Genomic DNA, 18,236 nt, shown 5'->3' on the forward strand with positions numbered 1-18,236 from the left:
AAAAATCATTTCAGCCCTAAATAGACACCTATGCTCAAGAATGACCACATTCTGCCTGCAAGACTTTTCAAGAAGCTGGCACCTGTGTGACTCAGTAGTTTAAGTGTCTGCCTTCTCCTCAGGTCATCATCCCAGGGTCTTGGGATCAAGCCCCACCTTGGGCTACCTGCTCAGCGGGAAGCCTGCTTCTCTCTCTGCCTCTGCCTGCTGCTCTGCTGTCCCTTTTGCATATAAATAAATAAAATCTTTAAAAAGTAAAAGTAGTTTTCAGTAGAGAAAGGAAGGTTTTCCTTATACAGATAAATCTTTTCCACCTTGTCTTATAATTACTGTGCCTAATCAGAGCTATTTTTAAAACTCCTTTTAGTAATGTAAATACATGGTTTCATATTCCATTCAGATATTTTTATGATACTCTTCTGGTTCCTGTAGATGAGGCATCAGTTTTCAGAAGCCTAATTATAACATCTGGGTAAATATATTAGATCTTATAAAACATCTTAAGATTCCCCTATAGGTCATTAATTAATTGTCTTATGTTTATCATAATGGAAAAATATTTAAAAAGGCATTCTCCTCTGTTAAGACAAAGGGACACATCATATATTTTCACAGTGTGAAGCATACACAGAAACAAAGGAGCTCTCTACATATTTTGTGTTTTAAAGATATCAAAGTCCCACTAGCTATTAACGAATCCCACTGACCATCCACATTGTACAAAAACCCTACCACCTAATCACGCATCTCTGGGACTTCTACAAAGTGGAAGAAAATTATATCTTATAAAATGCATATCTTTGATCAGTAACTTTAATTTTCTGTTATAATTTGCTGGTATATAAAAAAGAAATTTTGAAAAACATTTCTAAGTAACACAAGTCCAGAAAGAAATCTCAAGAAAAATTATTATATATTTTGACCTAAATGAAAATGAGAACACAACAGAATGTGTGAAATGCAGCAAATAAGTGCTTGGGGGAAATTATAGCCCCTAATGCACACATTAAAGAAGAAAAAAGATCTGAAATCAATCATCCACGCTTCCACTTGAGTAAATTAGGAAAATATGAGCAAATAAAATCTGAAGTAAGCAGAAAAAAATAATACAAACTAGAGCAGAAATCAATGAAATTGAAAACAAAAAATCAACAGAGAAAAACAAAACTAAAAACAGTGTTTTGGGAAAACCAACAAAATCAATAAGCCTTTAGTCAACCTAACTAAGAAAATAAGAGAGAAGACACAAGCTGCTAAGATCAGAAATGGAAGAAGGGCTTCAGTACAGATTTCATAGGTACTAAAACAAAAAATAAAGACTATTATGAACAACTCTATGTCTATAGATTTCATAACAAAGAAGCAATAGTACAATTCCTTGAAAGACACAATCTGTCAAAACTCACATGAGAAGACATAGATCAAAGATGCCTGGGTGACTCAGCTGGTTAAGCGTCTGCCTTTAGCTCAGGTTAGGATCTTGGGGTCCTGGGATGAGGTGCTACAGTGGGCTCACTGCTCAGCGGGAAGTTAGCTTCTCCCTCTCCCTTTGCCCCTCCCTGCCTTGCTCGCTCTGTCTCTTAGATAAACAGATGAAACCTTGCTTTAAAATTTAAAAAAAAAGAAGATATAGAACATCTACACAAACTTATATATTTAATAATATGGAATATTATTATCTATTTATTTATATAATTAGGTATATTAAATAATAATCAACAGATAATGATTAATAACAATAATAAATCAATATATTTACATGATTAAATAGAATCAATGATTAATGGTCTTACCAAACAGAAAACCTCCGGCCCAGATGGGCTCCCTGGCGAATTCTATCAAACATTTAAAGAAGAAATGATACCAATTAATCTATTATCTCTTCCAGAAGATCAAAACAGGAAATACTTTTTAACTAAATCCACCAGGTAGCATTACCTTAATATAAAAACCAGATAAATGCATTCTAAGAAAACCATAGGCCAACATCTCCCATAAACAGAGACACAAAAGTACTAAACAAAATATTAGCAATCAAATCCAACAATGTAGAGAAAGAATTTAGGCCACAACCAAGTGGGGTTTGTATCAGGTGTGCTGGCCTGGTTCAACATTCAAAATCCGTTAATGTAACCTACCTAGCAATCAATAGGCTAAAGAAGAGAAATCACATGATCATATTAATGGAAGCAGAAAAAGCATTTGGCAATATCCAATATCCATTCATGCTAAAAGTTCTTGGCAAACTAGGAAAAGAGGAGAATTTTCTCAATTTGTTTAAAAACATCTGCAAAATTGCACAGCTCAGGCACTTGGGTGGCTCAGTGGGGTAAAGCTTCTGCCTTCAGCTTGGGTCATGATCCCAGGGTCCTGGGATCGAGCCCCGCATCGGACCCTCTGCTCAGCAGGGACCCTGCTTCCTCCTCTCTCTCTGCCTGCCTCTCTGCCTACTTATGATCTCTGTCTGTCAAATAAATAAATAAAATCTTAAAAAAAAATTGCACAGCTGACATCCTATTAATTGTGAAGATCTTGAAACTTTCCCACTAAGACCAGGAACAGGGAAAGCTTCTCCTCATTTGGGAATTGCAAATTAAAACAATGAGATAACACTAAATATCTATTAGAATGAACAAAATTGAAAACACTGACAATAACAAGTGCCGTCAAAGAACTTTTAGTCATTGCCAGTGGGTATGCAAAATGGCACAGATACTTTTAAAGAACAGTTGACAATTTCTTACAAAACGAAAAATACACTTATAATCCAGTCCAACCATCTCACTCCTTAGTATTTAACCAAATTATTGAAAATTAGGTACACATGAAAATCTGCACACAGATGTTTATAGATTTATTCATAATTGACAGTATTTGGAAGCATCTAAGATACTCTTGAGTACGTGAATAGATAAAGAGTCACACAACCAGATGATCAAATATTCTTTAGCACTAAAAAGAAATGAGCTATCAAGCCATGAAAAGACATATAGACAAGTTCAGTATGTATTACTGAAAAAGAAAGTCAGTCTTCAAAGTCAATCTATGTGACTCCAACTATATAATTTTCTGAATAAGGCAAAACTATGGAGCAGTAAAAAGATCAGTGATTACCAGAGGTGAGGAGGAAGCAGGATGAATTGGTGAAGCAGAGGATTTTTAGGAAAATAAAACTATTCTGTATGGCACTATAATGATGGTTATATGTCTTTATACATTTGTCCAACCATAGAATGTACAACACCCCAGATAAACCCTAGTATAAACTATGGGCTTTGAGTGGCAATGATTCACCAATGTATATTCATCAATTATAACAAATGTACTAATGTCCACAGTCGTGGATATTGTGTGTGTTGGGAGTGGAGGTATATGGGAATTCTCTATAATTTCTGGTCAGTTTTGTTATGAATCTGAAACATCACTAACTAAACAATTAATTAATTTCACTAATTAAAAAATGAATTTTGCAGCTGGACAATTGAATAAGTTCTCAAACTTACTCATTTCCACTAGTGTGAAGATTCTATTGGATTTTCTACATACATAATCATGCTCTTTGCAAATAATGACTTTGTTTCAAACTTTCCAAAATTTCTTTGCCATTTCATTATCTTTCCTAATGTAATGATTGGCAACTCCAGCAGCTACCACCTTGACTTGTTTCCAAACTTCAAGGTAAACCTCCTTTTTTTTTTTTTTTTTTAAAGGAATCAAGTATGATGGTTCATTTAACTTTGTATGGATAATCATTATCAGACTTAATGTTTCCTTTGATTTCTACTTTGTTAAGAGGTTTTTGTCACTGTGGACATTGAATTTATCAAATGCACTTTGTGCATTTTTTAATATAATCACCTAATTTGCTGTATTTATATTTGAAAGTTAGATTGAATAGATAGCTTTTTGAGTGTTAATTCAATTTTGAATTCTTGAAATACATCCCCATTTGGTGATAATATGTAACAGTTTATATGTAATTGGATTTAATTTGCTAATGTTTTATATAGTATTTCTGCATCCACATTCACTACAGAGATTTGTCTGTAGTTTTTCTTTCTTACAATGTCCTGGTCATATTTTAGTATCAATGTTAAATAGATCTTGTATATGTTAAGTGTTCCAACTTTATCTATGCCCTGGAAGTATTCATGTGAGGCTGACATTCCTTCATATATGTTTGGAATAATTGATCCATAAAATCATCTAGTTAATTGTTCCCTGTGAGAAACATTTTAATAACTGATTCAATCTTATAATCCATATATGACTTTCTATTTCTTCTTATGTAACTTATATAAGTTGTTATTTTTAAGGTACTTGTACATTTAGTTGAAATGATCAAATTTGCTGATATAATGTACTTATAATGTCCACTTGTAACGCTCTAGGGTCTGTAGCAACATCCTCCTTTTCATTTCTGGTGGAGATTTAGGCTTTATTTGAGTTAGGAATTTCACTGATATTATTAATCTTTTCAAAAAATGTATGTAATGCTGACTCCACTTTATGTTTGTTTTCCATGTCCTAGATTTCTGTTCTGATATTTATTTTCATTCTGTCCTTTCACTTGTTTCATTTCCATCCTTCACCTTCTTATTCGGTGGAAGCGTATCATCTCTTCTCCCTAATACATCCATTTCATCACTTCTCGGCCTTTTGGCTAAGATCAAGTGTAGTATCTGTTCTTATCAGTTTAATATCTGATATGTCCTCTATCCTAATACCTCCATTTCAGTTGTACATTCTCCTCCAATCTCTCCGTTAGTAGCATCCCATGGACTTGTATGCTTTATCTTCAATATCTTTCAGTTCAACTATTTTCTAAAATGGCAAACAGAAATATAAAATTTGCAACATATGTTACAGATAAAAGGCTAAATTCCTAAAATAAAAAGCACTTTTAAAAATTGAGAAGAGAAGGCAAAACTGAAATGGAAAAAGATACACAAAAATGCATGTGCAGACCATTCACAAAACACATATATTTAAATTAGTCTTAAATATTTTATATAATGTTTTATTTGTAACAAGGTACAAATTTCATCTGTGATACAATTTCTTATCTATCAGTTTGGCAAGAATTAAAAACATTAAAAGAAAAATTTTCAGGATATATATTTAAGTTAAAAATCAAAGTGTATTAGCAAAGCTTTGTTATGAAATCTTTTCTATAAGGAAACATTGGAAATAGAGGAAAATTTATGTTTGCAGATGCATGCACACACACACACACACACAGAAGATCAACAGACTAATGAGGTTTAAAAGGGTAGATAGGAATGTATGGAAAAGGCAGAGAGGAGGAAATGGCACCTCTCTGGATACACTTCTTTCTATAATTTTGGTTTTTGAGCCCATTTAAATATTTTATATACTCAATTTAAGTTATTGCAATGGGAGGCTAAGATGGACTACAAATGGAGTTTTATCAAAATAGTGTTTTTCAAATAACACACAAACTACTGTTATTTTCCTCAGTACAAAGAACTGCAAAATAATTGGGAGATCTGTTAATAGCTTTGTAGCTAGCTCTTATTTTAAATGATTATTCTTTTAGCAATTCTGACAGTACCTTTTGTTTATTGTAGAACTGAGGCAAAGAGAAGATCTAGTGATGCTGACTTCTGTGTTTTCTCCACAGCAAAGATCTCCAACTCTGCCTTTGTATCTTTGCCAAATGCAGTGATGGTGGTTGACCCTTCTACTTGCTCTTGCCTGTTTCTTGTTTTTTTTTTGTTTGTTTGTTTGTTTTGTTTTCTCTTGCTCTTATTTCTTTCAACAGAATAACGGTTGGATCTCACCATAAGGCAAGGAAATGGAGGCCCCGGAGAACCTCATTCACGGGATAGACTGCACACTCTACAACGTGCTGGGAGAAAGGAGTGATAGGCACCACTGTGCATCCTGGCTGGGTCTCATCCAGGACATAACCCCATTCTCAGCATTGAGGCAGACTGGAGCTCTGCCAGCACCAAATCACTACATCCCCCAGACCTGCATTCAGCGGGGAAACGAAACTCCCTGGAGGATTACTGAACTGGTAAGGATGCACCGTTGTGAAGCTCAGAAATTCATCCGATGCCTTCTCAGTTATGATCTGCAAAGGAATTTCCTTGGGATTTTGATAAAACACAGATGCTGGTCGGCAAGGCGGGGGTGGGGGGAAGGGGCAGGTTATTCAGTTGCCGCTGGTTCTTGGGCTGCTCTTCGAGTCACAGAATCTAGGGTGCCCATTCTGGAATCCCCTGAGGTCTGCCTCTTTCTGCCCCAGAACAATGAGATCATAAGCTCAGGGTTGTCCCAACCCCCCGTGGAACCCAAGGTAGCTGACTCCGCAGAAGACCCTGCTCGTCTAAGAGGTGCTGCTGTGTCAGTAGACTGGACAGATTTGATCAGTCTGGGGACTAACGGGACCAGCCTGCTCAGCCTAGGACTGTCACACAACGATATGGACTGCTTAGGATGTGCCGGAAAAATCCAAAGTTCCAGGAAATTCTCCTCATGTCAGTAATTTCTTAATTGTCATTTCCAGGCCCACACCCAAAGTCTGTAAAATCACAAGAACTGGTTTTAAAAACATAAAGAATGTGTGGAAATGCTCTGGACTGTAGAGTGACCCTGCCACTTTGGGCGATAACTGAGGGGTAGGGGACAGCCAAGTAGAGCAAAGACATCCATAGAGCCATGCTCTCAAACACGGCCTAAAGCTGTCCACCTGTGCGTGAGATTTCAGGTAGAAACCTGTTTGGGCTGCAGGACCTGCCTGCCAAGAAATGGCCTCCGTGTCCTGCCTGTGGCTCCCCATCCCTGAGTCCTCTCACACAGCTGCTCACTTTCCTTCCTGACCCCTAATATTCAGCATCTGACTCTGGCATTCCATTAATGACAGACTGTACCTTATGTGCATTTTTATAGTATGGTAATGATCTGAGCTAGTAAACTTTTTAAGTAGGTATTTCCTAGAGGAGGAGCTAGCATATAGATAAACAGTATTTGGAGGTAAGTGTCCTAACATCAGCAACGGGGCTCAGCCCTACCTGCCCTCTTGCTCCACAGGCTTTGTCCCAAAACGTTACTGGTTGGGAAAATTTTCTCAAGAGCTAGATATTTCTTTGCTTGGATTCCTTTTTGTAACATGGTAACAAAATCACTTGATTGCTCTCAGATGAAGATTAGAAGGAAAGCAAACAATTTAAAATCACCTCATCAGTTCATGTATACCTGTTCTTTTTAAAGCATGCCAGTATATGGGTATATTTATTCCTTCTTAAATGCATGTATTTATATACATTTTTGTTAAGTGGGTTATTCATGAAGGTTTCTAAAATTCTTGCATTAAACTACTGATGAATATTTATAGAGAACTCTTTTTCATAAACCAGTCATAATGCTATGTGACTGGAATTCTACTTTTTTTTTTTTTTAAAGATTTTATTTCTTTATTTGACAGAGAGAGATCACAAGTAGGCATAGAGGCAGGCAGAGAGAGAGAGAGGAGGAAGCAGGCTCCCTGCTGAGCAGAGAGCCCGATGCGGGACTCGATCCCAGGACCCTGGGATCATGACCTGAGCCGAAGGCAGCGGCTTAACCCACTGAGCCACCCAGGCGCCTCTGGAATTCTACTTTTTTAATGCAAGTTTATTTAAGTATCTTTCAAAAAGCATGAAAGACTTTAAGAGATTTCTTCGCCTCAGCTTCCAAGTGTCAGGTGCTGGGTCAGCTGACTGGTATTCCCGGGAAGACTCACGGACTGCACGTTGCTCATACAGGAGTCCAACATGGACACCTATTCCAAACCTCCCATCAGACTGAGGAGTGTGGTTACTTCATGAAAAGTCAGAGCTGGGGTAGCCCTGAGTGACCCCCCCCCCCCCCGCCGCCTTGGACACTGTGTGTTTTCAAAAGAAAGAAATGCACAGACACCCTAACAGAGATTGTTCCAAGACTGCTTTATTTTATTTTATTTTATTTTATTTTATTTCATTTCATTTTATTTTATTTTCAGCATAACAGTATTCCTTGTTTTTGCACCACACACAGTGCTCCATGCAATCCGTGCCCTTCCTAATACCCACCACCTGGTTCCAAGAGTGCTTCTTACCCTCTGTTTTCTATCAAATGCACTGAGCACTCTGCTTTGTGTGGTAGCTGCTGGACTTCCCGCCCTTTGAGGATGGATCTTCTTCTGGGCATCTCATGCTATCCCCGCATGGCTGGGGGCATCGGGTGGGCGTCCTGTGGCCTTGAAGCCCAGCCTGTATAGCTTGCAGCTTCCACGCAAATAGAATAAGCTTTCCTGGACTACATGGTGAGCTCAGCTCCTAACCTCCACAGACGCCCACTCATTAGTCTTGCCTGTGTCCCCACATCACCCCATCTCACCTGGCATTGGCAAGTCCCTTATAGACCTATACATGAAATTGCTTTATATCTTTCTGTGCTGTATTCAGAAACAAAGACCGCTTCCTCCCTCAATAGCTTAGAGGAATTTTCAAATCGATGATGTAAGAAAACAAGAACTTTTAAAAAATGAGAAACATATAGAAGGGAATGTGCAAAATCTATTATTCCCTCTAATACAATAAGTGTGTGTCTTACAAAAAATGAGCCAGTTAAAATGGTTAATATTTTTAATATACTCTCTTCACTAATAAAGAAAATCATTGCATGTCAAGCACCTAGAGTTTTAGACAACCTGTGAGTTTTATTGCTCCCAGAATATCCCCAGTGATTGCAAGGCAGTATTCTGGCTCTTCCTTGCTCTCTCACAAACTACTCTACAACACAGTGGCTTAACACCATAATCTTATTACCAGCCACCTCTGGGTGATCAGACAAGACCCTAATTTGGCTACAGTTATTTCAGAGGATCTTTTGGGCTAGAATGTAGCTGGCGCCTGGCCCTGGGAATTCAACCCAATGCCCGCCTGCAGTCTCTGTATGTCCCTTTCTGTGTGTTGTGGATGCTCAGCATGGCCAGTTGGTTCCAGGAAGGAACTTCCCAAGGGGGTGGAATCTCCAGCATGACATCCTGTGCATTCCTTCAGTGCATTTCATTTGTGTAACTTGTGAATTTGTGTATGTGTGTGTGTATGTATATATGTGTGTGCATGTGTATTTATAAAAGAGACAGAGATCCCTCACCTCTCATCATGTGTAGCCACCACCCCAGAGAATCATGTTGAAGAAAGAAACATACCTGTGAATTCTGTAGCCTTCTCAGGGGCCGCATTCAGTACAATCAATACAATCAGGCAAGCACATTTCAATCTGTATGTTGTTCTTAGAACTGGGAAGGAGAGGTTTCCTGAGAATCAATTTCTTTAGTACTAGATCCAGAACCCTGTTTGCAACATGCGATTTTCTTTTTTTTTTCTTTATAGGAAGGAGAGGAGAGAGAGCAAATATGTACATGTCATGGAGCCTATTTGTCTTGACCACTCAACACACCCTCATGGGAAGATATTTTCCTTCAGGTATATACAGGCGGTATATATATCTTTATACAGAAAAGGGCCTTTCCTTGTACAGGTGGTATATTAGTCACCATTTACACAACAAAACAATATAACAAATTTAATACAAAATTTAGGTTGTCCCATATTATAATCTACCCACTTCTGGCTCAGTTTTCACCATATGGTCTGTTTAAAAATAGAGCAATTGAAAATAATAGAAGTTTTAGAAGAAAATATAGAAAAATATTTTTAAAGTTTAATGAGATATAATTTACATATCATGAAATTCTCCCTTAAGTACACAGCTAAAAAATTTGGAGTGAATTAACACTTTTCTGTAATCATCACTGAAACTGGCACTGGGACACTTCTACCACCTGAGAAAGGCCATCTTCAGTCAATCCCACTCCCAGACCAGGCAAACATAGACCTGCCTCAGTTTCTGCAGGTTTGCCTTATCGGTCGGTAAGTGTGATAGGAAGGGTACATACAGACTTTCATGACTGGCATTTTTCAGTTAGCATAGTGATTTTATTTTAGAAGAATATTCCTTTTTATTGGTGGATAGTTGTCTACTGTGCAGGACCATATTGATTTTTCCATCACCAGTTGATTGGTATTTGAATACTGCCTGGTATCTTTGGGGTAGAAGGGAACTCCAGCCCATTCACAGACTCAAAGGAGACCCTGGACAGGACTGCTTATTATAGCTGCATCCCTTCTGCTCCGCAACACCCACCCCTGGTACCTCTTACAGAGAATAATCCTCAGGCCAGGCAGGGAAGGAGCATTCTTCTCTCGTTCCCCTATTGCCGGTGAGCTCTGTATTGATCCCTCTGCCTGCCAGGCTCACCTGGTGTTATCAGAAAGTCAGTGAAGAGGAATGAGCTCAGCTGGCCATTTCATGTTGCTGGATTAGGGGCTTGGAAAACCCCAGATTTCAGGTTGGCTCCTTCTATTGATTGGAGGGGCTTACAGTGTCCTGGAATAGTGTTGCTTTTCTAATTCTGGGTTCTCAAATCAGTTCTCCTTATTTTTCTACATTTCAGCATACTTGTTGGGCTGCCTCTTGCATTATTCCCAGATTTATAGTTCTACTTAGTGTGAAAGAGCAGAGACAGAAAGGTCTATACCATTTGTTCCCAGGGTTTAAAAATATTGTGTAAATAAGTTAAAAAAAAAACTAATGGAAAAAAGTGAAAAATAAGTGTCATCAGAAGGAGAATTTTAGCAGAAGGGTAAAAACTATTTGAAAAATAACGTTTTGTCTACCAGTAATGATAGAATAATTTATATTTGCCAAAACAGCCTATATACACTAATTAAAAACACTTTATCTGGGGCACTTGAGACTGAGCTAAAACAGGAAGGCAGTTGGCCTTGAAGGGAGACAATGATACATGTGAGTTCCACAATCCATAGCCATGTGCATGGGGACTCTCACAATATCCAGAGAAATGGATGTTAGGAACCCACAACAAGCACTGTCTCAAGTAATGGAAGGACAAGGAATGGGGTGACAGTGAAGGAGTCATCGTGGAGAGGAGGTAGAAGAGCTTCAATATCAGCAAACTCTGCCTCAATTCTTGGGTGACCATGAAGTGCAAATGTGTGCAAAGATGCCCAAAATCTGCAATAAAAGTGATATCAGGGAAACTAAGATTGCATAATGTGGGTAATATTTTCTATCTATCTCTGTTCATTATTAGGAGACTAGAGTTTGGAGTTTGAGTCAAGGCAGCTATGTGCATAATAGAACAAAAACTGACACTCTTCAATGGAAAATAACAAAATCCACTGTACCATCCATAATGTCCAATATGACATTAAAAGAGTACACAATTTGCAAAAAATAGGAAAATTTGGTCCACTTTCAAGAGCAAAAACAGTAGCCAAAGGATAATAACCACAACATGATCCAGATAATAGAATTAACATATAAATATTTTATTATAAATATATTTATAAAGTTAAAAGAAACTATACTTATGGCAAAAATTGAAAACCTTGATAAAATACAAAATCAGAGTGAAAAGTGCTAAGAGAAAAATGTCAGATTGTTCTATATTTACAAATCAGACACATTGTCAAAGGCATGAAGTAGGCAGGTCTCATTTGTGTCCTACTTTGTAGACATACCATGAAAATACCTTCTGTGATTAGAAGTCCCCCAAATGTAGAGACAATTTTTGTCAAGTATTGGCCAAGGTCCAGGGTGGAAAAGCAAGGTCCTGAAGTCTCTTTGGAAGATGTGGACTACACATCGGACAAGGGAAATGTGTTTGAGGACCATTCTAGTTATGATGACTAATTTCATGAGTCAACTTGACTGAGTCATGAGGTGTCCAGATATTTGATTAAATATTATGTCTGGGTGTGTCTATGGGGGCGCTTCTGAATGAGATTAACAATTGAGTTGGTAGACTGAATAGAGCAAATTGCCCTGAAACCTGTGGGCTTCACCCAGTCTTTTGGAGGCTTGAAAAGAACAAAAAGGCTGAGGAAGGGAGAATTTGCTCTCTATCTGTCTGTCTTTAGGCTGAAAGATCAGTTTTCTCCTGCCTTCAGACTGAGACTTGGCCTGGAACTACACCATTGGCTCTCCTGGCTCTCCTACTTGGCAGATCTTGGAACTCTTAGCTTTCAGAATCACATGAGCCAATCCCTTAAAATGAAGATCTTTATATATGCACATCCTGTTGGTTCTGTTTCACTGGGGTGGGGGTGAGGGGACTCTGACTCAGTTGTGTAGAAGGAGAATGCAAAGTGAGATAGGTGATGAGACTGAGGCTGGATTAGCCATGATGATGGTACCTGCTCATGTGGTGATGCTGGATCTTTCCAGTCCTCTAGGGGATTTCCTCTTGGTAGTAAACAATCCCCAATATTGCAAACATAAGAGAATTGTGATGAAGGAGGATCCCCAGGGCTCATAATGCCCACCTATTTTAATAACTATCTCCACATACAGCCTTGCATGACTATTACCATTTACCATATTTCTTTTTTCTACTAGATAGTTCATTGTTTGAGGAATAAGAATTGTGTTGTTCACCATTGTTTATCTAATATTTCCCAGCAATTTCTTTAATATCATAGTCACAAAGGAAATATTAGTTGAATAGAATTGACCTCTGTTTGGGATGCTTGGATGGCTCAGTGAGTTAAAGCCTCTGTCTTCAGCTCAGGTCATGATCCCAGGGTCCTGGGATCAAGCCCCACATTGAGCTCTCTGCTCAGCATCGAGTCTGCTTCCCCTCCCCCCACCTCCCACCTGCCTCTCTGCCTACTTGTGATCTCTGTCTTTCAAATAAATAAATAAAATCTTAAAAAAAAAAAAAGAATTGACCTCTATTTAATTTTGCAAGTTATGGGAGTGTAACCTTTATTTTTTAACTAGACTTGAAATTAAAGCCATTAATATTGTTTTCCCAACATTGCTTAATTTCCAAATAGGCCATTAAAATTTCCTCCTTTGGGAGATTTAAATTTTTAGATTTAAATTTTCTCCTTTGGTTTAATGTATCTATGGAACAATAATGTATATAAGGAGAATTTGGGGAGCTGCTAAGAAAAGTGTCTCCTTTCACACGGATATTATGACTTCATAGGATGCAGACAGGATGCACATAGCAAGCCTGAGAAAGACAGGAAGATGGGCACTGTGAGAGCAGGAAGCAGGGGCAAACCAATCCATTGTGGGTCAGCTGGGAGAACATGAGGAAGGTGGTTGACTGAAGTTAGGAGTTGGGCTAGAGTTTTGAAAAACATTTGCACACAGGGTAAACATTTGAGGGACATAGAATTGAAATACCCTTAGAGTTTTCAGTGGGAAGGGACCATGAATACCATGAGAAAGAAGAGGAAAAGACATTAGTGATGCTGCTGCTGAAGACATACTATCTCAATAAGCAAGACTCCATTAATTAGGAAGAAAATTGCAGAGAAGACTCAGAAACTCTAAGAAATGGTTACTTTATCCAAAGATGGAAAAGACTGTCTCTCCTAAATTTTTTAAAATGCCAACACATTTCTTTCTGATTTTTATAAACAGGCATCAAGGACATATTTCTTGTGTTCTCTGTGGATTCTGATCATCTTTTAATCCCATGCCTTCCCCAAACACACTCCCTGCTAACACCACCAGCCATAGGTCTAACGGTGGCACCCAAAAAAATACGTCCACATCCTAAACATAGACCCCTTGAATGTTACTGTATTTGGAAAAAAAAGCCTTTGTAAATATAATTAAGTTAAGGGTCTTGAAATGAGATCGTTCTGAATTATGCAGGTAAGCCCTAAAACCAACAGCAAGTGTTCTTACAAAATACAAGCACAGAGAAGATCATCTAAAGATGGAAGGAGAGACCAGAGGGATATATGGCCTCACAGCTCAGACTGCCAGAGCTGCCAGAAGTTGGAGATAGCAGGGATGGCCTCATCCTTAGAGCCTGAGAGAGTGTGGCCCCGGGGGGCTGATTTTAGGCTTCTGGCCTTTGCACCGTGAGGGACAAGTTATCTGTTGTTTCAAGTTAACAGGTTTGAGATGATTTGTTACAGAACCCCCAGGAAATGGGAGCATTACCACAGGACTCAATTTGGGAGTGTGACAGACCCAGAATAATGGAAGGGAGAAACCAACCCCCTAATACGAAAGAAGACAAGTGTAAAAATTAACCAAAGATGGTATCAGTCATTTCTGTGGACATAAAGACATTATATGCTGTTTCTCCTGTGGTTTTTCACCCAGAAATGTCTTACAAAAGCATTTGGTTGCTGGCCTTTAGGGGAATACTGCTAGAGGACTCAGCATCCGTAGGCACAGCTTGGTGGCCCTGGTCACAGTCATGCCCAAGGGCAGGGACGGGCATGCGACACTGGTCACAGTGACAGTGACCTGTCCTCACACCCAAGGCCAGGGACAGGCAGGTGACCCTGGTTGAGGTGATGTGAGGGACAGGCAGATGATAGTGACTTGACCTGTTCTCACTCTCAAGGCCAGGGACAGGCAGGTGATCCTGGTTGAGGTGATGTGAGGTTTGGCTGGTCTAGGCCATGAACAGACAGATCCCACTAACTCACAGCAGGGCCAGGGGCAGAAGTTGACCTGAGAGGTCTATCAGAGCAGGGAACATGGACAAGCAGACAGGAGCTTGGTTTCCAACAGCAGCCCTGTCTCTTTCACACAAACACCTGTGAGTCTGCCTTCGATACATGGGCATTTCCTTACCAAATTGATTTCTCTGGTACTTTTAAAATACGAATATAGCATGACTTCCATCATAAATAACTACTTTTCCTCCATGAACACAGCTAGAAAATAACCTCAAGATACATACATTGACACAATTTTTTAAAAATATTTTATTTATTTATTTGACAGAGAGAGATCACAAGGAGGCAGAGAGGCATTCAGAGAAGGGGGGAAGCATGCTCCTCGGTGAACAGAGAGCCGGATGTGGGGCACGATCTCAGGACCCCAAGACCATGACTTAAGCCGAAGGCAGATGCTTAAGCCACTGAGCCACCCAGGCGCCCTGACACAATTTTTAAAAAGATTTATTATTACTATTATTAATTAATTGAAGCAATTTCATTTTCAGTGCAGAGATTAGGCTTTGACTTAAAAACAAAAACAAAACAGAAAAAAAACCTAAACAGAATTGAATTGAATTAGGTTGAATTATGAAGCCGACTTGAGATCATAGCAACTTCAGAATTTTCTGCCTGACATGCTCCTTGAATTTTAGTGGAGTGGCCCTAAATCCATCTACACCATTATTTAGCTTTTAAAAATAAGTATTTCCTGACTTAGAAAACAGGCTTTTAGAGAAAAACATTAACAAAGAAACAAATAAAACAAAGGAAAAAACAACCCCACTCTGTTGCTGAGTAACCACCAGTAATCCGTACCTTTGGAAACAACGCTCATAATTCTGCAGCTTATTTCCGTCGTGTTCTCTTTCTCTCCCACTCTGCTTCTCTGTCACACACAGTCACGTCATGTTCATCCGCGGTGGTGCTATATAGGTCCTGTCCCCAGAGCAGAGCCTGGTTGTGGTGGGGGAGAGAAGCAGGACAGCGCAGGAGAGGATACGTGAGGTGTGAGCCCAGACGCAGCCCTGCCCCAAGATCTTGGGAGCACCCAGCCTGTGCTTGGTGCCCGCCCCCCCCCCCGTCCCCTGTCCCCTGCCCCTGTGAGAGGCACCGCTATTCCCAGCAGGGTGGGGTCGTGGGCCAGCAGCCTCCACTTACAGCACGTGGGTGTGGATGGCACCAAGGGCATCCACTCCACCAGTCTGCTTGTTTCTGGGTTTGCCTTTTACCAACTGAAGCTTGTCTTTTGAAATCCAAAACATTTTGAATATTTTGTATAGAAATCTTTATTAAAAATGGGTGTATGGTCTTTTTTTTTCAATTTTTAGATATTTATTTATGAACTTATAAATCTTGCTCTTTCAAATTTTTTATTAAGATTTTTTACTGAAGAACAGTTGATACCCATAGTGATCCAAGAACTCTATATGTTATGCTGTGGTGTGCACTCTGAGTCCCCAAGCGGAGTATAATGAATGCAATCCATTTTTTTCTCGGCACGCCAGAGTCAGCATGAGCATTAATTTATAATGACTGTACAGAAACTCAGAGCCTTAGGGTATGACAATGATATTGACATTCTAGGGGGCCAAGCAAGCTTGCTTCTGAATTACCAATTTAGATATTTACAGGATTTTTGGTACCTTTATTTTTAAACCAGTATTTCACTTTTCAGTTCTTGTTGCTCTTGGAATAGCTACACTTGTATTACTCAATCTCTCTTTTTTCCTCATGTTTTATCTTTTATGTTTATAATAAAAACAAATGGTTTATTCAGGGAGATTGGATGTGCATGAATGCAAAGATTTTTGTAACTTCATATGTCAACTCCAGTCCCATGCCTGTGCCTTTTGACTTTATGTTCTCCTCTTCTGTGGGCTGCCAACACAGTCACTGCTATGCTTCTCAATCCTTAATTCCTGCCCTGTGATCTGGTCCCTCTGGTCAGGCCCTCTGCTCCACCTTCTACCCCTGCAGTGGTCACTGCATGTGCAAGTGTTATCCCGACATTCTTGCAGAGAGAAAACAGCACAAACTCTTTGCAAAAGAGGAAAGACTGGGGTGCTCTCAGCCTACTTCGTGAGTCAGCTTTACCTTCCCGCAAATGCCAGCAAAGAAATCTCAAGAAAAAACAAACGACAACAAAACAACAGAAACCAGACCCATGTCCCGCATGGGCATAGATGCAATCATCCCCTGCAGATACCAGCAAGCTGAATCAGGAAATACTAAAAAATGATCATATGTCATAATAAAATGGGGTTTTTCTTGGGAATACATGTGATTCAATATTCAAAATTCAAACAATATATTCACCATACCACCTGACAAGAAGAAAGCTAAATGATTATCTCATTAGATGCAGGAAAAACTTGACAAGTTTAATGGCAACACTCAGATAATTAGAAATATAATAAAAAATTTCTCAAGTTGGCAAAGGGCATCTGCAGAACAAACAAACAGTGAACCATAAACACACACAGAAAACATCATATGTAATGGTAAGACTGAATGCTTTCCCCCTAAGATCAGGAACAAGGCAAGATTGTTCATTCTCACCACTTCCATTGAACCTAATGCTGGAGGGATGTCTGGGTGGCTCAGATGGTTAAGCGTCTACTTTCTGCTCAGGTCATGATTCCAGGGTCTTGGGATTGAGTCCTTCATCAGGCTCCTTGCTCAGTAGGAGGCCTACTTTTCTGTCTGTCTGCTGCTTGCTCCCCTGCTTGTGAGCTTGCTCTCTCCCCCTCTCTCTCCCTGATAGATAGGCAGATAGATAGATAAAATCTTTAAAAACAAAACAAAACATAATGCTACAGTTTCTACCAAGGAAATAAAGCATGAACATAAAATAAAAGTATACTGATTGAAAAAAAATAAAATTGTTTATAGGTGACTTGTTTGATTCTGTAGAAATCTCAAAGCTACTTGCACTCGAAAACATACAAATGGCTATCAGACACATGAAAAAATGTTCATCATCACTAGCCATCAGGGAGATTCAAATTAAAGCCACATTGAGATACCACCTTACACCACTTAGAATGGCCAAAATTAGCAAGACAGGAAACAACGTGTGTTGGAGAGGATGTGGAGAAAGGGGAACCCTCTTATACTGTTGGTAGGAATGCAAGTTGGTGCAGCCACTTTGGGGAACAGTGTGGAGATTCCTCAAGAAATTAAAAATAGAGCTTCCCTCTGACCCTGCAATTGCACTACTGGGTATTTACCCCAAACATACAGATGTAGTGAAAAGAAGGGCCATCTGTACCCCATGTTTATAGCAGCAATGGCTGTGGAAAGAACCAAGATGCTCTTCAACGGACGAATGGATAAGGAAGATGTGGTCCATATACACTATGGAGTATTATGCGTCCATCAGAAAGGATGAATACCCAACTTTTGTAGCAACATGGACGGGACTGGAAGAGATTATGCTGAATGAAATAAGTCAAGCAGAGAGAGTCAATTATCATATGGTTTCACTTATTTGCGGAGCATAACAAATATCACAGAGGACATGGGGAGATGGAGAGGAGAAGGGAGTTGAGGGAAGTTGGAGGGGGAAATAAACCATGAGAGACTATGGACTCTGAAAAACAACCTGAGGGTTTTGAAGGGGCGGGGGGTGGGAGGTTGGGGGAGCCAGGTGGTGAGTATTATGGAGGGCATGCATTG

The 18,236-nt window shown here is 39.3% G+C and overlaps 1 pseudogene; it reads left to right on the plus strand.

Annotated features, from left to right (window-relative positions):
- Positions 1-4,643: 4,643 nt before the first annotated feature.
- Positions 4,644-4,761, plus strand: LOC116598028 (annotated as a pseudogene).
- Positions 4,762-18,236: the final 13,475 nt, after the last annotated feature.

The sequence above is a fragment of the Mustela erminea genome, chromosome 8, assembly GCF_009829155.1.
Source record: "Mustela erminea isolate mMusErm1 chromosome 8, mMusErm1.Pri, whole genome shotgun sequence".
Taxonomy (NCBI): domain Eukaryota; kingdom Metazoa; phylum Chordata; class Mammalia; order Carnivora; family Mustelidae; genus Mustela; species Mustela erminea.